We start from the raw sequence: 16,371 nt of genomic DNA, 5'->3' as shown, positions 1-16,371 counted from the left end.
GGCCCCTCATCCTGGTGGGATGACTCACATAACATCAAGTCTCCCTGCTGCTTGCTTGCTTTCTCCCAGCTGCCTCTCTCCTGCTTCATGCGTGATGTTTCTGGTTGCCTCCCTTTCCAGCATAATTAAATCCAGTAGACCTTCCAGTTGACCTCATGAGTGTGAGTTAAGCCCATTTATGAAATATGAAATGATCCCAAATGTTCATGATACAGCTTTCCCAGGGGGCTGCGGAGGTGGATCATATGCTGAGAGCTTCCTGCTGGACATGCTGCAGGCAAGGCAGATGTGGCCTCCCTGGAATTAAGCAGCACCTTCCATGGATTCAGCTCTGGCATCCAGTGATAGTGATGATCCTCAGTGCTCCCTAAGGTTCTTTTATTGTCTTTCTGCCCCACTTCTCTTCCCAATCAAGGATACTTGCTCTTATTTTGAGCAAGCAAGGAAAACCAAGATAATGCTATGTCATAATGGGTTAATGCTTTGTACGGACTTTTCATTGTTATTGGAAGTATGGACCAGAGATGAACTAACCTATTCATATGTATTCAAAGACATTGCTTGCATGGTCATGGAGCTGGGTTTCTTCTATTCAACATTCAGGGTTTCTTTGGTCACAAGAGGGGAATGGAAGAGAGTATGAATGACTCAAGGCAAATTAGCTGCACTGAGGAAATAGAGGCCAAAGAGCTTGCAGCACTTACAGAGTAGTTAGTGCATAGAGACAGCCATGGAGCATGTCGGAGACAAGCCCTGGTGTCGGCAGGTAACACCCGTTACCCTACTCTTCATACTTCTGTAGAGGAGAAGGGACTTCTGCTTCATCCCACAGGAGAGAATACAATTAGAGAAAGACTTCTGACTCCTCCCGCCTACTCCTCCCATGCACCCCCAGTCCCTGACTCCTGCCCAGCCCTACCAAGCAAGGAGGAAGAAGAACTCATCTGATTGCTGAGCTTGTGTCCAAGGTCACTGCTTTGGTGGCCTTTCTCTTATGGTAACTAGCTTAGAATTTGCTCTTCCTTCTCTACTTATCCCAAGATGAGTCCTCATATCTGGATTATAGGTGTGAGGGAAGCCAGGAAGATGGTAGAAAGGAGGTTTCCTATACATCTTTCTGAGCCAAAGAAGGCTCAAATCACGTCCTCCAACAAAGTAAAGAAGAATCCATGTATTGGGGGGCAAAGAAATAAAGCTAATGCTGACTTTGATTCTTATTTGGATCCTGTTTTCAATTTTATAGGAATCTGGGGTGGGTTTGGGGGAAAAGAAAGCATGACATTAGTTGGCTTTATGCCTGGCTCTGCCTGTTATACTCACTCCTAAAAAGCCCTTTTAGCACTTACCTTAATAAGCCACAGTCCTTTCCTATATCCCTAGTCATCTTTGGGGTTCCTGCTGCGTGTTTCTCCTTCATTCCAGGATCATTCTGCCATACTCTGTTGTACCTACGAGCAGGTGGGCAGGGGAGGCGGGGGAAGTAAGGAGAAAAGTAGAGGTAACTGAAAATGAGAACATCATGCGTGACAAAAAGGAAGAGTACTAAACTGCAATGAGATGTGTTTTGAAGAAGTAGCTCACTTCTCCTGTCTTCCGCCTGTCCTGGGCTTGAATCCCAGTCCCATCTTCTGCTAGCTCTGTGACTTCCTTGACTCCTTTGTGCCTCAATTCAATTAGAGAGCCTATCCCCTAGAATTGTTTTGAAGATTAAATAAGTTATTATATAATGGCAAGCACGTAGTAGGCATTAGGTGAGCATTAGCTTACCATTGCTGTCACTGCCACCACCACCACCATTATCATCATCATCAATTATCATGACCAAGGAATTTCTAGATGTAGGCTCAGGAATGACTGAGGTGGTGGACGGAATTTAGACCTTTGTCATGCTTTGAAGGAGACTCAGGTATTCAGGTATAGTAAAAAAAAGAAATCTGGACTGGAAAGTGACATATTTGAGTTCTAGTCCAGCTGTCTGTGGCCTTTGGCAGTACTTCCATCTCCAAATCTTAGTTTACATAGTTACAAAATAAGGAGTTTGATTTTCAGCAGCTTCCAAATGTCTGGAGACCAGAGCTGGGATGGCGGCATAAACATACCTGGGAGCTTGTTATAAATGTAGATTTCCTGTCCTCACCCCCACCTTCCCAGCCCAAGAGATCTTGATTAGGTGTGTCTGGGATGGTTTGGGAGCCTGTGCTTTTATCAAGTTTGTGCTTTTCTCTTCATGTGCTTACATCTGAGATACAACTACAGCCTGGGTAGCACTGCCCCAGGTCATCTTTGAGGTCTTAGTTCTAAAATCTCTTGTTGTGTTCAATTGTGTGTGACAGGATAGAAGGAAGAAACAATTTTTAAAATAAGTAAAGGAGTAGAAGTGAGTTGGCAGGAATTTAGTGAAGCATTATCTTTGATCATTTTGCTCATTCAGAAATCAAGAGTTTTCTCCCAAATATATAACAGACTTCAACTTACAGTTCACCAGAGCTTTCCAGTGAGCCGGTCTGACCCCTTCTTCTCTATCCTGAGATGTACAGCCAGGTCTCTGGGAAAAGAACTGTCCCAGAGAAGTGGTATAAATGCTCTTTCCAAAGCCAGTTCCCAGCACCTCCCTTTACAGTGGGACAATATTCATTTGATTAACCAGAATCTCAGGAGGCCAAAAGCAGAGAGGAGACTCCATCTTGCCGCTATAGCATGGGATAAGAGTGTTCTCAACCCATCTCATTTCTGAGTCTCTTTCCTTGGCAAATAAAATGACTTTGCTGTAATCCCACAGTGTTTCTCTCTTTAACCCAAAGAATGAAATACAGAAAAACAAAAAACAAGGCAAAAAAAAAATGGTTCCTTCCACCGTATAAACTGGAACTTCTTTCATCCACTGAATGACATGGTTTCTTGCTTCTTCCCTTCACCATGGGGACAGGGTGGAGACCATATTCCCCCAAGGAACCCAAGGTCATGACATTCATGGTGAACAAACTGCAGCCTCTAGAATGCATTTCCAATTAACACACACAAAGCGTTTCCTACTGTCTCTTAAATTATGGTTCTATATTTATCACTGCCAGTACACCCCTCCCTCCGTCTCCAGCTCCCCCGACCCACGATCCCTGCTCCCCCTTTAATTATTTCCAGAAGTGTTTCCATTCTTCTTTTTTTTCCATTTTTGGAACCCATTTTGTTATAAGAAGAATGTAATTGTTGCTAACATTTTGATTTCCCTGTTCAGTGAGATTTACATGACACTGAGTTTCTGTGATATAATTCCTCATTTGCTTCCACATTTTCTGTTGATGGGCGTTTAATCTATGCAGAATTTCATTATCATCTGATTTGCTGTGGCCTCAACATAAGGAAAGACTTTTCAGGTGTCAACATTTTTTTCCTTTTTCCCTTCCTCTTTGCCCTCTCTCTTTCACTTGCTGTCTCTCTCCTTCTCTCTGTTGTCCCTCTAAATGCACATGAGCACATAGAAATAAACATACACATGTGCCTGCACAATTTCTCTGTCCTCGCTCTTCTCTCTTTCTCTCTGTCCTGTCTCTTCTCCCTCTTTTCCTCTCCCCCGCTTTTGCCTCCCTTCACTTGCTCTCTCTCTCTCTCTCTCTTCATCTCCCTGATGTCTCTCTAAACACACATGAGCACTCACACATATACAAATGTGTGCCTGAACTCTCTCTTTCCTCCATCTCCTTTCTTTCTCTGTCTCCTGTCTCTTCCCCCTCCTTCCCTCTCCCCTCCATCTGCCCTCTCCTCTATTTTTGTCTCTCTTACATCTTCTTTCCACCTCCCCTTATATTTGAGTTTCAGTGCTCACATCTAATGACTGGCATCTTGGCTTTGTCCTCCAGCCCAATTCACTCCTCCAAGATCCCCTGAGCGCACAATGCCCACAGGAGACTGCTTTCTGGGAGACAAGGGAGCTGTTTCTGATGGGAGAGTCATACTGGGGATCCTCACAGTGGCCTTAAAAGTCCCCTTGAACTCTAAGATTGTGATTCATAGAGGCCTGACCCTGAATCTTCTGAAGGGTGAAGATGTACTTTAGCTCCTTAGGGACCAGAGTCAAGGCAATATAAAGGCTATGATTTTTGCACAATAGTTACATAATAAAATACCTAAAACATGTGCATGACAGAGACCAGAATTCATGAGATCAGGTGGTAGGTTGCTCTTTTCTTGGCCCTTTGTCCTCATCTATCTAACACATCAGACCCATGGAAGATAAATGCCCACAAATGGTGGGTCTCAGTGGATTTTTACAGAAGTAGAGAATTCAGCCCCTTAACCCCTCTTGGAAGCACATTATCATCATCTGTGTTGAGTGTTAGGGCTCCTTCTCCTTTTATTTGTTCTGCTGATACTCCTCCACTTTTTAAGTAATTCTTCCTCTTCATTCTAACTCTTAACAGCTGCCCAGGTACCCTATACCTTTCTCTCCTCTTTCCCTCCACTTTTACAATTTCTCTAGCCTATAACCTGACCTCTACATCCTCATTTGTCAAAATTTGTCCATTCTGTGTGGCTTCATCATCCTGTATCCTTAGGATCTTGGGTTTCTACCCCAACCCCCTTGGTGATGGGATTGAAAGACTAAGAGATTAATGTGATGAATTTTCACATTTTAATACAGGCAGACAGAAGGTGTTCTACTTGGGCTCTGAATAAGAATGCTATAGTGTGAGAGATGGAAGCACTTAGAAAACTCACCAAGAAAACATGAATGTTTAGGGAGCACTCTGGTCCACTCAAGTTGCACCTTGCCTGCGAAACTTGGAGAGCATCTTGCCTGGCCTTATTAAACCAGAGAGGGAGAGGTCATTCTTGTGTCCATGGATCTGTAATCAGTAGCCAGAAAAGGTGAGACCCATCCAGCTTCTCCCAGTGGATTCCTAGAAAATCTTAAACCATAGTTTTGTGGGTTTTTTTTCTTTTTTCCTTTTTAGAACTTTTAAGATTCTTACTCTGTTCTTATTTGTCAGAGGTCGGTGGGTGCCTTCTCTATTCTTCCCTCATTGGAACTCTCACTAGCTGCTTAACTTATTATTCTGATGGACTTAATTTAATTCTCAGCTTTAGGAACCTGGAAAATGAGGGGACTCACTTTCTGTGTTCTATTCTCGAGATGCCTAAGTCTTAAGCTATAGAATATGGGGTGAGCTGGATAATTCAGGAATTCCAGAAGCCAGGATAATGAGAAATGATATTCCACCATTGCGGAGTTTTTGTTGGCCCAAGGAAGCCCCTACATTTTCGTCTTGACTCAGGGCTGGCCCAGTAATGAGTTGGGAAGAAGCCCCTAAATTAGCTTTGAAAAGTGGCCTACTGTGGTGGTTTTATAATGTGCCTGCAAATTATCTGGCATTCCTCCATCAAAAGTTGGAGCCCCTTGAAGATGGGCCAGGCTTTGTGACTGCCATGACACATAAAATGTGGCATATGTTATGCTGTGTGACTTCCAGGGCTAGGTCATAAAAAATATTTGGCCTGTGCCTATCTTTCTCTCACCCTACTGGGAATCCAGACACCATGTTCTAAGTAGCACATGAAGATGACACATGCAGGGCTCCAGCCACAGCTCCATCTTATGTCCCAGCATCCAGCATCAACAGCTAAACATGCAAGTGAACAAGTCTTCAGGTGATCCCAGCCTTTCAGCCGCCCCAGCTGATGCTGAGTGAAGCAGAGAAGAGCTGTCCCCATAGAGATCTGTCCACATTTCAGATGCACAAGCCAAAGAAGTGTTGTTGTTATTTTAAAGCTGCTAAGTTTTGGAGTGGTGTGTCACACACCAATAACTGGAACACCTGATTTTTTTTGCCTTATCTTTTGTAACAGGATACCTTCAATTCTTCTGAAATTCCTGACTCTAATCTCAGACCTTCATTCCTGAGCACTTCAGTTCTTAAGTGGCATGCTTCCATGAATCAATCCCATGGAATAAGCCCTGGTACAAAAGTGCATTTACCTGTTCCCATCAGTAATTAGCTTTGCAATTACATTGGTACTCTTGGGAATCAATTTCCTTGAATGTAAAATCATGGAGTTGAGCTAGGTAATTTCTGAGGTCTGTTCCAGTTCTGTTTGTGGCTTTTCTCTATGGGTCTGCTTTGATGTCTCTCTCACATCTTCTCACCACCTCCCCCTATATTTGAGTTTCAGCCCTCACATCTAATGAACTGACATCTTGGCTTTGTCAAGATGTTCAGCTGCAAATGTCTGATGACAGCTTTGTGACTTTTCGTTACAAGAATTGCTGGTCATGCAACTGGTCATTGCTGGTCTTCAGTGCTTTCTTCCAATGGAGTAGGTGTTGGGGGTGGTTTGGGCACTGCAGCAGGCTCAGGGAATAGCTATGTCTGTACTGGAAGAGAAGGGTTAACCCCGATCCGACTGCTGCTAGATATTTGGCAGTAAAATAGACAGTGACTCCCCTCTTCTTCACATGTGGCCTGAGATAAGTGAATCAAAGGGGTCCCTGCCTTGCCATGGAAGGCAGATGCTCCTGACATCTCTGGGCTGGGAATGACCTATGAGGGCCTGGAAGGTGGATCCTAGTCCCTCATTCTGAGAAAGCATGAATTTCTGAAGTTTCTCAGAACTCTGACTCTCTTCCTGGTCCCACTCAAAGTGGTATTTCTCTCTTTCCTTTAGAAGCTGGAGAGAATTTGATACTAAGTGAGAACACCCTATGAAAAGAATTCGTGTCCAAAGAGCAATTGCTTCTTAGTCAGTTTCTCCTGAGAAACAATGAATTGGCTCAAATCAAAGAGAAGGGGAGCAGGCCAAAGTATGCTGTGAAACCAAAAGCAAAAGGAGAATAAGAAAGAGGCTGGAGAAAAAGTCATAAAAAGGGTTGGAACTCTTACAAAAAGCCCAAACCAACAATGGTAATTCTGAAAAGTGTGGGATTTGGTTACATAGCTTCATAAACAGTTTAGTCCTGAGCATTAATGCTAACCACACCCTCCCCCTCTACCTCGATTTGCCCAGGTGAAGGATTATCCAAAGGTGCTGACTGGGCCTTGCCTTGAATCTAGGGTCTTTCCCTCATAGTAATGACACTGAAAGCTGTGTCTGGTCTTAAATACCTAGCACTCAAATGCCAGTTTCTTAGTTCATCTTAGACACTTCTTCTATTGAGCAGCTTGATCTCCAGGTTTTTCTCTGTATAGACACTCTTTCCAGGTCTTTCTCTGCATAGACACACTTGATAAGGTGTGATAAGGTCTACCTTATCTTCTCTCTGGGGCCTTTCCTCGTGCTTCAAGTCATAAAAGCGTCTGAGTTCCTCAAGGTCTTCTAACATGCCATTGTTCTCTGCATGTCTGCTTTCCATGGGTCATTTTAAAATTATCTAGACTTTAATAGAAAGAATAAATAAATAATAGAGTCAACAAATGCCAATGGTTTAAAAAGGGTACAAAAAGATATTGTATTAGTTTGTTCTCATGCTGCTAATAAAGACATAACCGAGACTCTGTAATTTATAAAGGAAAGAGGTTTAATTGACACACAGTTTCACAGGGCTGGGAAGGCCTCAGGAAACTTACAATCATGGTGGAAGGGGAAGCAAACATGTCCTTCTTCACATGTCAGCAGGAAGAAGAAGAATGAGAGCAAAGGAGGTGGATAAGCCACTTATAAAACCATCCAGTTACATGAGGATTCACTCACTATCATGAGAACAACATGAGGGTAACTGGTCACATGATTCAATTACCTCTCACCTGCTCCTTTCCATGGCACATGGGGATTATGGGAACTGCAATTCAAGATGAGATTTAGGTGGGATAGCCAAACCACATCAGACACACACACACACATACACACACACACCCCCACACACACACAGAGAGAGAGAGAGAGAGAGAGAGAGAGAGAAATGAATCAAATATCTCTAGAAGGATACACAAGAAACTGAGCACATTGGTTGCCTCCTTGGAGGGATGCTGGATGGAAGCTGTGAACAGGAGATGGAGATCTTTTTCTATATCTATATCCATATTCTATTTTGATTTCTGAACCATGGGAATGTATTTTCTATTTGATTAATTAAAATTCTGAAAGTTATTGAATGAGATAACCAATATTGTGTGTGTGTGTGTGTGTGTGTGTGTGTGTGTGTGTGTAGTGTGACTCCTTCCAGGGCTATTCTGTGACAACATAAATATGTGCAGAGACATAGAGACACAGAGAGTATGTGGGGGTGAGGATGAGGGAATGAGTATAAGTTCTCTTGTGCACAAGTGGTAGCATACTATATTTACGGTTTTGTATCTTAGCCTCCTTTTTTATTGAGCCATATATTTTGGAGATTATTTGTTATCAGCATAGTTTTAGATATTTCAGTCTTACGATGGCTACATTTTTAATTGTATTTTAAAATTATATATACATTTAATTGTACTTAAATTATATTTTAATTTTTATTTAACTTGTTACCTATTGCTGGACTTTCAGGTTGTTTCCATGTTTCAACTGCAGTAAATTGCAAAAACAATCCTTGCTCTAGTCCTTGTGTATAACTTGTTGGGGGGCCAGGCCATGGTTTATTCTTTCTTTTTGTCTCCCCCAAACCAACAGCACAGGTTTGCAGGTTTACAAACAAGGAGGCATTACAAGACCACTAGTTTGTGCTGATCGTTGAGTGTCAGTGATAGTGTTTAAAGAGCTGAACCTCTCTATTCCTGATACTAGTTAACCAAAGATTGCAATTTTCTGCACAAGCAAATTTTACAACAAAACATAGGGTTCTTCTAAATGATTTCTTGAAATGAAATTTTAACAGAATCAAAACCTTGCTAAAAGTAAGATTTCTAATCTGCAGAGAGAAAAAGAATGGCCACTTAGTCTTTTGAGTCTCACTGAGCAAGTGAAAACAAGGGCTTTGGGCACAGTAGGGAAAGAAAGGCGGTTAACACATACAGACTTACCTCTTTCTCTGTCTCAGTTCATGGAAATATTTGTATGTTGAGTCGTGCAAAGTGGTTTGGATTTGTGTGAATTTCTTTGGGTGGTTAGGAGATTTGAGATGGGGAGGAATGAAAATAGTTGAAACATAATTTTGATCGTGAAACAACTTGCAAAGAGGTCTTAGCTAGGACACAACTAATCTGAACCACTGTGGACTTACCATGCCCACATAGACTTGAGAGAATAAACTGCCCAGAGGTCATGTGAGCAGAATATAGTATTGCTGCTCATAGAGCAGTGATTATAGGCATGGAGAAAGTGCTTCAGAGTCAACTCCGGAAGAATTTGGATTGTGCTCTTTCCCTCCCTATTCTAATAGCCCCTCCCTTTATTAATAATCATCAGAATCACCACCACGATGTGTCTCCTTTGGCATCTGCCTTATTCCTTATGGGATCTGAGGAAGAAAAAAGGGGGTGAATAGTACTATTGTAGAGAGGAAATTCGAGTTCTTATGAGCCCTAGGATTTAATAGCTTTTCTCACAATGGTCTTTGTTCTCCTAGGGCTTTACTCATGTTTACACTGCTAATCAACTCCTTCATTTTGGTGCTATCCCTTCTTTGTGCCTTTGCTTTTGCTGTTTTCTTGATCTTTGATGTCTTTTCCTCCAGGCTCTGATTATGTCTTTTCTGAAATTTCCTTTACACCTCCTCCTCCTTTCTATACCTAAGATTGAGTGCTGGGGATCCATGGAGTGCTTGGGTTATACTCTTTGGGATCTAGATTATTGGATTGGAATTTTGTTTAGATTTGTTTCATTTGATCTCTGAGGTCGCTTTGCTTGGATGGATTTCTTGGTGTCCCTGCGTGCAACTCCCAACCCACAGCCACGGCCCAGGTTCTTCTTCATCATGGGGCTGGGGTGGAGAGTTGTCTTACACCTGAATGCTGATGTCTATCTACACCCTTCTCACACTGCTGTGTCTTGTTTCCAGGTAACAGGGTGTCTTGGCACGGCCACACCTACCCAGCTGAGCCTCTTTGTAAGGTTTGTCTCATCACAATGTGCCCCAAGAATCAGTTCTGAGATTGGCAGCTCCTGTGCCCAATCTGTTTCCTCCTTGCTTCTGCCACCACTATCAGGCAGTCTTCAAAACTGGACCATTGTGTCTGAGGCTTCCTTCCTGCACCACCTCCCGACTCCCACTTCCTGTCTCCTATGAAACGCTCTTCAGTCTTTGACACCCATGTCAAATACCGTCTTCCCCACAAGGGCTTTCTCATGGAGAAATAAATCCTTACTTAGAAATGTATAAAGTGAAAAGTAAAATGATTCTCCCTACACCAGCCTCACTCCTCAGAGGAAAACATTTAGAGTGATTTCTAGTTTTAGACCTTCTGTTGGTTGTCTCCAAAAATGTAAATATCATGTTTTTACCTCCATTAAAAATTGTTTAACAGCATCTTTTAATACTTCAATCACATCTTTTGATAGTATTATAGTTGAGAAATTTATCCTATTACCAGTATTCCCTCCATTAAATGTGTTTATTACATTAAGTAATATATTAAAAACACTATTTCTACACTGAAAAATTTGGAAAATATTTTTGTTTCCCCATTATTTCTGAATAAAGTCAGTGTCCAATCACTTCCCTCCTTCTTTCCTCTGACCCACCCACCTTCCAGTATTCATTAAGCATCCCATCCTTTTGAAATTCATAAGTTTATAATATTTACATGCCATTTCGTAACCATAAGGTCTTTTTAACTTTTTGAACATTTATATAAATATTGAAAACCAATAAACAGTATCTGCAAAGTTGTATTTACTCCAAACCTGGTAGTATATTTGGATCTAGAGAGAAAGAATAGAGGTTATATGTTGCCACCTAAAAGAAAATGCTTCAAAGATCAAGATCAAGTAGATGCTCCTTTTAGACTCCATTAATTATTGAGAATTATGCCATGGATGATGATAAAAAGGGGAGGAACATAAATAGAGAGTCTTGTATTATCACTAAGATGGATAACTCGGGTAGAAGGAATATATTACATAGAAAAATTACCAGCCCAAAGGTTGGCCACTCAGGCTTGTTTTTCAAGGGGTTGTGGGAAAAGAAATGAGGAAACAGGAAGAGGAAAAGGAAGACGTTGAGTAGGAGATGGAATGACAGGTGAGAACAATCACCTAAGAAAGATCCAAAATATCTAGATTTAATAAAATTTGAAGACTAGGAAACACCTCCCCTACCTCTTGGAGAGGCTCACCTGGAAAGCACCAACCTGGCAGTGGCCACATCAAAGTAAAATTGATTGAGGCCCCATGGTTTGGAAGAGAAAGAACAAGGAATTTGTTCTCTCAAGCTGTCCTGGGTGGTGGGAGGTATGGATGGGATTTAGACCTGGGGATGGGAAGCTAGTTGAGATGCTAAAAATGGACTCACTGAGGGCAGTGGGACTGGGTTTCTGGAGTAGGGCTACTACAGAGGCCCTGTAGGTATGGAATGGTTCACCTGGACTAGAACCACAGGAAGTCCCAGCCAGCTCTCAGCACCATTCAAAATGAAAGCAGGAGCCAAGGTGGGCCAGGTCCACCAGCTAGGGCTACTGGGCTGCAGCCAAGCCAAAAGAGAAATTAGACCATTGAGTTGTGCCAGCCAAGGCCCTCCATAGCCAATGTCAACAGATTGGCCAGTATAAAACCATCTTCCTAAATGGCCCCACTCTACAGCAGTGATCACCAAGGATCCAGAGGACACCGGTGAATACAAGGGCCTCTTCTCTCCTCACTGCTTTTAGGACACAAGAAGCCATTCCCCTATGCCCAGAAACCATATTGGGAAAAGAAAGGGTGGGAGAGCAATGAAGTTTGACAATGTGAACATTTTATCTAAAAGCGCTCATCTGGAGAGTGTCATATCCATTAGAAAGATTTAAAGAAGCACAATTTCTCTGCACATCTGTGTGTATCATGAGTCTCCAACCACAAGAAGTCTGGGCGGTTATTAGATATCATTTTTTGTAGCCACCCAGAGTAGAAATATCTGGCTAACATCCTCTGGCTGAAGAAAGCCTGTACTGTCCTATATTTGGGATTATTCACAGTCATGGGGGACAGGGAGAGGCTGGATCACTTAAACTTCCAATAATTCAAAAATATCATTTTTGCTGAGTGTTGACTATTGACCAAAATTTCCAGTTGCTCAGAGGTTGCCAAATGGACTGATTTGAACTGTATGTCTTTTCATGGCCTCTATCAGAGGAGGGAAGAATCTGTGAAATAATTAAACATGATCTTAGCCCCGCCACCCCTGCCCCCCGCCCCCTGACCACTCCGGGTTGCTAGGACTGGGCATGGGGGTAGGAGGTGAGGACAAAAGTTGGGGGATGAGGCAGGGGTGAGTCTGTGTCACTCTAGTAAGGCCTCCAGGGATTTCTCTCAGGGAACCCATGACCTTCTTCAGAGTTCTTTAGTGACGTTCTTCCCAGTGCACCTTGAATAAAATCTAAGTTTCCTTCCAGGCTGCAAGGTTTGCCCACACTAGCCTCTGTTTTCCTTTCTGATCTCGTTGTGCCACTATCTTCTGCCTCACTAAGCTCTGCTTTAAGTCAATGGGGATTTTATAAAAATTTTGTAATACAATTCTGAAAATTGTGTAACAAAACGTTAAGCTCTTTTCTGTCCCTTAACAGTCATTACTCTGTCTTTTTTTCCTCAAAATCCCCTTCACTCATTTCTTTCCATAGTTATCTCTTTGTCATCCTCAGTATCTCCATTTAAATGTCGTCTCCATGAAATGAACTTCTTGATCTTCTGTGACCTTCTGTGACTTTGCCCCCATGAATAGCTTTCCAGACGCCCTCGTTATTAACCTTTTAAGCATGTATAACAAGTTGTGGTGACTTATTTATTTATTGGTTTGCTCCTTTGTCTCTCTCCTGCACTGGAATATGAGTTCAAGCTTCCAAAGGACCGTATCTGTCTTTCTGATCATTGTGTCTCCAGCAACTAGCACAGTGTTGGGCTTATACTTCCCTCTCAATAGAAAACTGTTGGGTGAATGAAATGGGCAGACATTGTTTAATGCTCTGATCTCAGTTCAGATACATGGTAGCCCAAGGGAGGAAAAGGGACAAATCATCCCTTAAAGTCTATCAACTGGAAAATGTCCCTTTAGAAGGTTAGTTGTCCCTGAGGAGATGGATGGAGTGAGGTTGATTTGGCAAGCTTGCTAGTGGCAAAGAGAGGGTTAAAACAAAGGAGAAAAAGAAAAGACAAATGAAATCTGCTCAAAGCAAAACAGATGTTTCACCTCAGATCCACTTTGTTTCCATGAGGAACGGGTGGGCTGGTGGGGCAGTGGGGAGACAAGAGTGATTGTTTGCCTAGACTTTGCTTCCTCCTGAGCTGCCCAGTCTCTGGCAACCTGGGACTCTTTGCTCCCTCCACCCCTTGACCCCTTCCTGTCTCATCAAATGAGTCATGACCACAGCATTTGTGGAAACTCCTAGCAAGTGGCAGAGGGGAGGGGGTGGGAGAGAAACCCAAGAGCTGGCTTCTGGAGGCTCTGAGGCTGTTTTGACCCCCAGAAGGCAAGTATGGTTGTCTTCCAGGCTGCAGAGGAAAGTGTCATGTTTGAATGCTGGCAAGTTGGATATCTGAGTGTTAAGACCTTGTGAGAAATAGGAACAAGTTATATGAGAGGCAAGGTACCTAGGACGCTGGGCTGTGAAGAGGAAGAGAGCTCACTCCCTAACCTCAGGTGCACAGAAACTTCACCAGAGGCAAGGAAGAGTCAAAGAACCTGGTCTTTGGCAAGGTCATTGATGACTGGCAGGAAGGGATGTTAGTGGGTGCAGTGCTAGTGCAGCTCTTTGACACAGCTGCTCATATTCAACACACATAGTAGGTACCTACTATGTGCCAGGCCTGGTTCTTATCACTCAAGAATCATCAGTGGGAAAACAGCAAAGTCTAGCCCCCATGGGGCTTTCATTCCAGTAGTCTCATGATTTATAGGGGTTCATGGAATTTGATTCTATGTCCTTGTATTTTGGGTACACTCTAAAGCTGTCCTGTTTGCAGGTCTCGCAAAAATTGTGATCTCATTTGGAGTGATAGGGGCAGTTGTAGTTAAGATCTTGAGAGAGCAAAACGAAAAAGGCATTAACAGGAGATATAGCCATTGAAGTCCATTGGGACAGGCTGGCACTAAAGAGCTTCCTGTTGCTAGGATGAGTGCGGTCCTTGGAGCACAGAGACCCTCCCCAGGAAAGAAGCAGTTTACTTGGCTTCTGTGGTATACCTGGCAAATAGTAGGGTAGATTCTTCTGGCTCTCACTCTTGCTTCTAGCCCATTGGCAATGTTGCCATCCCAATGCCTCCTTTTTTGAGATACAGACTTGCAATGCCACCAGCTTCCTTTCCTTCCCAGCTTTGCCATTTGCAGGCCGGTTACTGTCCACTCAGGTCAGGCTGGTATTGGTGTCTGTGCTGCTGCGTTCTCACCTCTGCTACCTCTTCTATTAATGTTCTAGATGTATCTGTCGGGAAAGGCAGAAGAGGGTGAAGTGGGGATGATTGAGTTTGTGGTTGTCTTGGCACACTCATGATCCCAGCACTTTGGGAGGCTCAGGCAGGAGGATTGCTTGAAGCCAGGAATTGGAGACCAGCCTGGTCAGCATAGCAGGACCCCATCTCTCCCAAGAATAAAATAAAATAAAATAAAATAAAAATAGGAGTTTGTGATCTGTAAGGGATGCTAAGAAAGGATCGAAGTCCAGATGAAATTAGTTTCCTCTTTTTCCTCATTGCACTTCAACAACCCTGTCTCAAGGCCACCTGCAGGTGATTTTGTCTCCCCAAACTCTTCTTCTAAATGGTAACCACTGAATCCCTGCACAGACCACACTGGTCTTCTTTGGCCCTCTCTCCCTTGCTTGCCATATGCCCCTGAAGGTCATCATGTTTTTCTTATCCCCCAAGTGCATTAGCTGATAACCAGTCACCCCTAACCAAACATCACTTCTTTCCTACCTAGGATAGACTCCAGGTTATACCTATTCAGTTGTTATTCTAAGAGAAAATAACACCCTTTTAGCTTAAGCCATTCTTTGTTACATTTTCTGCTACTTTCAGCCAGATACTTCCTGAACCAATGTAGCTCATCTCCCTGGTCCATTTGATTTTTGATGTTGCTATGCTGTAGCTGCTTAGAGTTCCCATGTATCTCTTATTATGAACTTCCTATATTTATGAAACTATCAGAGCTGGAAAATCCCTTAGAAATCAGCATCCAGTCTCCTAATTTTTATATAGGGAAAGTAAAACCCATAGAGGGAAAGTAATATGAGAGTTAGTGGGACAGCCAGGCCTGGAACCCACAAATCTTGGAAATTAGTCCAGTGTTCAGTGCCAGCCATCTCCCTATTTCCTTGACTTGAAACAATAATAAAGGTTGGGGTGCAAAGAAAATCTCTGCTTTTGCTTGATGTGGCTATTGTAGACGTACTGAGCACAGCCCTGTGCCTGAGGCTCTGACCATCTTGTGGAAAGACAGACCCTGAAAACACGGGCAGCTGTCCCGGAGAGTGGAGAGGCCCCAGGCGCTGGCTCACAGAGCTTTTCCTCTCCACTCCTCTAAATTACTTTCCTAGAGACAGATTCAGCCTCTGCCCAGCTCCCTATAGCAGTGTTCAGACATGAGCTTAGTGACTGCACTCTTACCGACTCCATGGGCACAAACCAATTAACTATGAGAGTTGCATGCATGCATACACACACCCACACAGACACACAGACACACATAGGAGACATGCTGCTCTCCTGCTGCCCATTTCTTTTTGTCTCTCTCTATCTTGGCCTCTGTTAAGACCCACTTAAACATTCAATAGCTTACTTTTCTTTCCTCTCTTCTGTCTGTGGGTGTGACATTATAGCCACAGCCCTCACTCTGAACATTGAATATCTTATTAGTTTTCTTTTTATAAGCCCCAGTGTCAGAGGCATTTGGACCACAGCAACTCCATCTTAAATAGGAGCTGGGTAAAATAAGGCTAAGACCTACCGGGCTGCATTCCCAGAGGGTTAGGCACTCTAAGTCACAGGATAAATAAGAGGTCAGCACAAAATACGGATCATAAAGACGTTGCTAATAAAACAGGTTGCAGTAAAGAGGCTGGCTAAAACCCACTAAAGTCAATACGGTGACAAAAGTGACCACTGATCGTCCTCATTGCTATGCTCCCACCAGCACCATGACACTTTATAGATGCCATGGCAACGTCAGAAAGTCACCCTATATGATCTAAAAATGGGAGGCAAGAATAATCTACCTTTTGTTTAGCATATAATCAAGAAATAACCATAAAATGGCAGCTAGCAGCCTTCGGGGCTGCTCTGTCTATGGAGTAGCCATTCTTTGATTCTTCTACTTTCTTTTTTTTT

The sequence above is a fragment of the Mandrillus leucophaeus genome, unplaced genomic scaffold (genome assembly GCF_000951045.1).
Source record: "Mandrillus leucophaeus isolate KB7577 unplaced genomic scaffold, Mleu.le_1.0 Scaffold70, whole genome shotgun sequence".
NCBI classification, from domain to species: domain Eukaryota; kingdom Metazoa; phylum Chordata; class Mammalia; order Primates; family Cercopithecidae; genus Mandrillus; species Mandrillus leucophaeus.
Note: the sequence above shows the minus strand (reverse complement) of the source record.